Consider the following 7,158-nt stretch of genomic DNA (forward strand, 5'->3'; position numbering starts at 1 on the left):
ACAAAAGCATAAATTGGGGAAAAGATACCCTATTCAAAATATGGTGCCAGAATAATTGGCAAGCCACATGTAGAAGAATGAAACTGGATCCTCATCTCTTACCATATACAAAAATCAACTCAAGATGGATCCAAGACTTAAATCGAAGACCTAAAATCATAAAAATTCTAGACGATAACATCAGAAAAACTCTCCTTGACATTGGCTTACGCAAAGAGCTCATGACCAAAACCCCAAAAGCAAATGCAACAAAAACAAAGATAAATAGATAGGACCTAATTAAACCAAAAAGCTTCTGCACAGCAACAACAAATCAGCAGAGTAAACAGACAACACACAGAGTGGGAGAAAATATTTACAAACTATGCATCTGACAAAGGACTAATGTCTAGAATCTACAAGAAACTCATATAAATCAGCAAGAAAAAAACAAATAATACCATCAAGAAGTAGGCTAAGGAAATGAATAGACAATTGTCAAAAGAAGATATACAAATGGCCAACAAACATATGAAAAAATGCTCAACATCAGTAATTATCAGAGAAATGCAATTAAAACCACAATGTGATACCACCTTACTCCTACAAGAATGGCCATAATTAGAAAATCAAAAAATAAATAGACGCTGGCATGGAGATGGTGAAAAGGGAACCCTTTTACACTGCTGGTGAGAAGAAGGTAAACTAATACGACCACTATGGAAAACAGTGTGGAGATTCCTTAAATAACTAAAATTAGAACTACCATTTGATCCAGCAATCCTACTACTGGGTATCTATCCAGAGGAAGATAAGTCATTATAGGAAAAAACACTTGCACACGCATGTTTACAGCAGCACAATTCACAATTGCAAAAATATGGAATCAGCCCAAATGCCCAACAACTAATGACTGGGTAAAGAATAAGTTACATATATATGCATATAACTTATCCATATAAAGGAACAAAACAATCGCATTCACAGCAACTCAGATGGAGTTGGAGACCATTATTTTAAGTGAAGTAACACAGGAATGGATAACCAAACATCGTATGTTCTCACTTATAAGTGGGAGCTAAGCTACAAGGACACAAAGGCATAAGAATGATATAATGGAATTTGGGGACTCTGGGGGAAGGGTGAGAAGGAGGTGAGGGATGAAAGACTACACATGGGGTACAGTGTATACTGCTTGGGTGACAGATACACCAAAATCTCAGAAATCACCACTAAAGAACTTATCCATGTAAACAAACACCCAAAAACGACTGTTCCCCAAAAACGATTGAAATAAAAAAAAATTAATTTTGAAAAATTTAAGAAAGAATTAAGAATAAAACATTGGACAGAGGTTAAGACCCTCCTAAGATAATCTCACCCATATCAATATATTCATTATGGAATACACAGAGGAAGAAGAAAGAAAAAGGGAAGAAAGAATATTTGGAGAAATTATGGCCCAAACTTCCCAAATTTATGAACAACATTAATCTATCCATTCAGGAAGTTCAACAAACTCTAAGTGGGATAAATTCAAAGAGATATCACTAACACACATAATAATCAAACTGTGGAAAACCAAAGACAAGGAGAAAATCTTGAAAGCAGCAAGAAAGAGAGAAGGAACTTACCATGTACAGGGATTTTCAGTAACATGAACAGCTGGTTTCTCATTGAAAACCACTGAGATTAGAAGATTGTAGGATGATGTGACATAAAACAAGTTGGTGGATATATTGTTTTTCTGTTGAGTAATTTGTGAATGTTTTCTTAAATATTTGGTAATATTTGCTAATAAAGCCATCTGGATATGGACTTTTTGTGGGAATAAATATCTAATTCAATTTTATTGACATTTGGGGAATTATTTGGCTATTTCTTCTTGAATCATTTTTGTTAAATTTTTTTGGCATATCTAGTTCATAATATCCTCATATTATCTTAAAAATCTATAAGATCCATAGTTATCCTTTCTTTTATTCTTGATATCGGTTATTTGTGACTTCATTCTTTTTTACTTAATCAATCTCGGCTAGAGTTTGCTGGTTTTATTAGTCTTTTCAAAAAAACCAAATTTGTTCTTCATTGATTATATTCTGTTTACTCAGTTTTGCTCTTAGCTTTCTATTTTCCAATCTTTTTATGACATCTTGAGATGGATGTTTAGCTTATTTAATTTTCGAAAACCTTCCAGAGTCCTTTTATTTGGGAATATTCTGTAAGCAGTCAAACCACCAGAAGATTGTACAACAGTAAAATGTTCTCTTGCATTAAACTGAAGATACCTGTTTAATAAAAAAACAAATGTAGGAAAGGTACTTAGAGCTGTTACTTTCTAAGTACATAACACCCTAGACAATTCAAGGCATCTTAATTTCCATCAAGAACAACAACAACAAAATAATTTTTGTCATGCTGTTAAATCCATCATTACGGATAAAACTGGTGCAAATTGGTCAAATGGATTCAACAAACACTGATGTCCAAGCTGGCCTATTGGCAACTAATATGTAACTGGTGGTCAATAGAGAGTTTAAAAGATCTTCCCTTTCTTCTTGTTCTTTTCCAAGGTCCTCAAAGAGTTCTGTTCTTCTAAAATATGCTATTGAGCTTCCCAGTTTGCTTTCTCATCCTCAAACTGATGACATTTTCCTTCTAATTCTTTGTGCTGTGTCCAAATTCTTCTTCATTTGCTCGTGGTGCTGCTGGAGCTTGGCTTCAGAGTCCTTCAGTTTTTGAACTTCTTTGACCTTTATCTCAAACACCTGCTCCATCTACATCTCCATTTTCTTCATTTTAGCTACGTGGCTCCCTTCTTTCATCTTCCATTTGTGCCAGAGGGCTCTTAGTCAGCTGCCCTTTATTCTTGTTAGCATCTCCATTATAAGTCACAGCTGCTTTTATTTTTTGCTTCTGTGGTTCTCACAGTGAACATTATTAGTAACATCTTTCAAGTGTGTGTTCTTACCAACGTATTTCTTATAATTATATGTGTGGTCTTACCAAAATATTTCTTAGATATTTCAAGTGTGTGTTCTTACCAACATATTTCTTAGAGTTGTAAAATTAGACTGTTCACCATTTTCAACTTCAGCAACACCCCAAGAATACTGCCTTCCTCGGACCATTTTGCCATTAACTTCAGTGATATTATTATACCTACCACAGCAAGTAAACAATCCTTTATCTTTTTAACAAGTTTATTTTCTTCTTCATCATCTGTTTCTGGAAATTCATGTATTTTAATTTTATGTTACTGGATTTCTTTCATTATCTGTTTTTTAAACTGATGGCACTCCTCTGGTGTGAGTGTGTCTGCTTTGGCAATTAGTGGGATGACATTCACTTTTTCTTGCAAATGCTTCATAAACTCAATATCCAATGGTTTAAGTCCATGTCCTGAAGGAGCAATGAAGTATAAACAACACTGCACCCTGTTATCAGGCATCTGACGTCTGTTCACTCTGGATTCTGCATTTAGGTAGTCGTCAAATTTACTATCAATGTAGTCAATAACAGGCTGCCGGCAATTACAATTATCCACTGCTTCTCCGAATCCTGGGGTATCAACTATTGTGAGCAGCAACTGAACACCATCTTCTTTGATTAAAACTTTGGATTGTTCAACCTGTATAGTCTTTTTTAGTCTATGAGAAGGAACTGGATACTCCGGAGAATACAAATCTGTCAGGAATAATGAGTTGGTTAATGTCAACTTTCCCAATCCACATTCACCCACTACCATAAGCAAGAATTCAAACCCTCTATTCCCTGATTTTCTGTGTACTTAATTTTGGAGATTGGCAAATCCCACAGAGCCTTCAGGGTTCTTCTGTTGAGCTACTTTGTAAAGAACACATTTCCATCATTCTAGTGTTCCAGATTTCCATGGTGCTGCTGTTGACACTTCTCTCCTCAGTAGCGGATCTCACACTGACTGACAAACCCCACCCCAAAGTTCTGGGTGTGAGTGAATTTATCATCCATCGTTGAGTCAGAGTCTGCCGGCAGACCCCTGCAAGTGGTGACCCCGACACCCAGCTAATTTAAAAATTTTGTTTAGAGATGGGATCTTGCCATGTTGCCCAGGCTAGTCTTGAACTCCTAGCCTCAAGCAATCCTCCCACCTCAACCTCCCAAAGTGCTGGGATTACTGCACCTGGCCAAGAAGTGTTTTTTAAACTTCCACTGTGGCTGTCAATATCTCTTGGATCCTTTGTCAATTTTTGTGTTAGATAAAATTTAAAGTTGTGTTGTCAATGCAATAGAATTGAGAGTCCAGAAATAAACCCATACACCTATGGTCAATTTTCAGCAAAAAGATCAAGATCATTCAATAGGAGAAATAATAGTCTTCTCAACAAATGGTACTGGGATAACTAGACATCCACATGCAAAAACAAAAGTAAAGTTGAGTTCTTACCTCACACCATGCAAAAAACAAACTCAAAATGGATCAAAGACCTAAATGTAAGGGCTAAAAATTAAAAGATTCTTAGAATGAAATATAGAGATTGATCTACATCACCTTGGATTTGACAAAGAATTCTTAGATATGCCACTAAAAGCACAAGCAACCAAAGAAAAAACAACAGATACATGAGGCTTCATCAAAATATAGAACGTTTGTGTATCAAAAGACACAAGAAAGAGAAAAGACAGCCCACAGAATGGGAGAAATTTTTTGCAAATCATATATTTGATAAGGGACTTGCATCTAGAATGTATAAAGAATATTTACAACTCAATAATGAAAAAATACATCAATTTAAAAATGAGCAAAGGCTCTGAATAGTCATTTCTCTAAGAAAGATATATAAATAGCCAATAAGAACATGAAAAGATACTCAGAATCATTAATCATCAGGAAAATGCAAATCAAAACCACAATGAAGGCTGGGTGCAGTGGCGCATGCCTGTAATCCCAGCACTTTGGAAGGCTGAGGCAAGTGAATCACCTGAGGTCAAGAGTTCAAGACCAGCCTGGCCAACATGGTGAAACCGTGTCTCTACTAAAAATACAAAAATTAGCTGAGCATGATGGCAGGCGGCTGTAATCCCAGCTACTCAGGGGACTAAGGCAGGAGAATCACTTGAACCCAGGAGGCAGAGCCTCCCAAAGTGCTAGGATTTCAGGCGTGAGCCACCACGCCCAGCCCAGAACTTCTCTTTTATTTCTAATTTGCTGGGAGGCTTTTATGTTTGTTTGTTTGTTTGATTGATTTCATACTGAATATATTTTGAATTTTGTCCACTGCTTTTTATACATCTGTTGAGATTATCATGAGGTTTTTCATCTTTAGTCTGATATTATGAATTACATTGATTGATTTTCAAATGTTGAAAGTTGAATAAAATATTTCAAATGTTGAATCAATTCCTTGGATGAACTCCACTTAGTAATGGTGTATTATCCTTTTTATATATTTACTTGATTCAATTTGCTTTGTTATTGAGGATTTCTGCATCTATGTTCATGACTGATATGGATTTGTGATTTTCCTTTTGTGCACTGTTTTTGTCTGGTTTGACTGTTAGGATAAGGTTGTTGTCATGAAATTAATTCATTTCAACAGTGAAGACATTTGGCCTAACAATTTTCTTTGTGGGAAGGTTTTTAATTATAAGTTCAATTTTAAAACTTAGATATAGGGCTATTTAGATGATCTGTTTCTTCTTGAGGGAGCTTTGGTAGTTTATATCTTTTTTTTTTTTAATCAAGGAAGGAAGGAGGGAGAGAGGGAGGGAAAGAGGGAGTGAGGGAGGAAGAGAAAAAGAGAAAAAAGAAAGAGAAAAAAGAAAGAGAAAGAAAAAGGGGGAGAGAGAACAGGAGTCGTGCTCTATTGCCCAGGCTGGAATGCAATCTAAAAATAGGTATTAAAAACCTCTTTTATGCCGATAATTGTGCTTAATAGCGAAGACAGGAAGGAATAAGGGAAGAAAATAACAAACAAACAGCCAACCAATATTTCATTTAAGTCTGTGAAATGCTATGCAAATGCTGAAGAGTGATTTACTTCCAATTATGTGGTCACTTTCAAAATAGGTGTAATGTAATACTGAGAAAAATGTATGTTCTGTGACCTGGGATGAAGAATTCTATAAATATTCACTGAGTTTACTTGTTCCAGGTCTGAGTTCAAATCATAGATGTCCCTGTTAATTTTCTATCTCGTTGATTCGTCAAATATTAACAATGTGGTGTCAAAGTCTCCTGCTATTATTGTGCGGGAGTCCAAGTCTCTTTATAAGTCATTAAGAACTTGTCTTATGTATCTGGGTGCTCCTGTATTGGGTGCATATATATTTGTGATCATTGACTCCTGTTGTTGCATTAGTCCTTTTCCATTATGTAATGTCCTTCTTTGTTTCTTTTAGTCTTTGTTACTATTAAAGTCTATTTTGTCGGTAGTTTATATCTTTCAAGGAATTTGTCTATTTCATATAAATTCTCAAATTTGCTGGAATTATTTAATAAGTTGCTTATAATATTCTATGATCCTCCCCACCTTTTTTTTTTGAGACAAGATCTCATTTTCTCACCCAGGCTGGAGTACAGTGGTGTGATCTGAGCTCACTGCAGCCTCACCCTCCTAGTCTCAAGTGATCCTTTTTAGCCTTTCAAGTAGCTGGGACTACAGGCTTAGTCCACCACACCTGTCTTCTTTTTTTTTTTCCACAGAGATGGAGTTTTGTCATATTGCTTAGTCTGATCTAGGATCTCTGGGCTCGAGCAATCCACCCACCTTGGCATCCCAAAATGTTGGTACTCCGGGTGTAAGCCACCATGCCTGGCGCTATTATCCTTTTAACGTCTGTGGAAATTGTAGTAATATCACTCTTCTCATTCTTGTTATTGGCAATTTGTCTTCCTTTTTTTTTTTTTTTTACTCATCAGTATTGCTAAAGGCTTATCAATTTTATTGATCTTCTCAAAGAACCAGCTTTTGCTTTTATTGCTTTTCTTCATTGTTTTTTTCCTTTTCAGTTTTCAGAAGGTATTGACTTCAATTTTCAAAGAAATTCTAGTGGATAAAATACTATCAAACATCATTGCATGTTACAGAGATATCTTTTGTGAAAGGAAGTCAATCGATGTGACAAACTTCATTGTTGTCATTATTTTAAGGAATTGCCACAGCTACCCTAAACTTCAGCAACAACTACCCTGAGTCA

At 35.7% G+C, this 7,158-nt stretch overlaps 1 pseudogene; it reads right to left on the reverse strand.

Annotated features, from left to right (window-relative positions):
* Window positions 1–2,445: 2,445 nt before the first annotated feature.
* LOC105705550 (septin-7-like) lies at window positions 2,446–3,742 on the reverse strand (annotated as a pseudogene).
* Window positions 3,743–7,158: the final 3,416 nt, after the last annotated feature.

Source organism: Aotus nancymaae, unplaced genomic scaffold (assembly GCF_030222135.1).
Source record: "Aotus nancymaae isolate 86718 unplaced genomic scaffold, 86718_ANA_hifiasm-v0.15.2.pri h1tg000019l, whole genome shotgun sequence".
NCBI lineage: Eukaryota > Metazoa > Chordata > Mammalia > Primates > Aotidae > Aotus > Aotus nancymaae.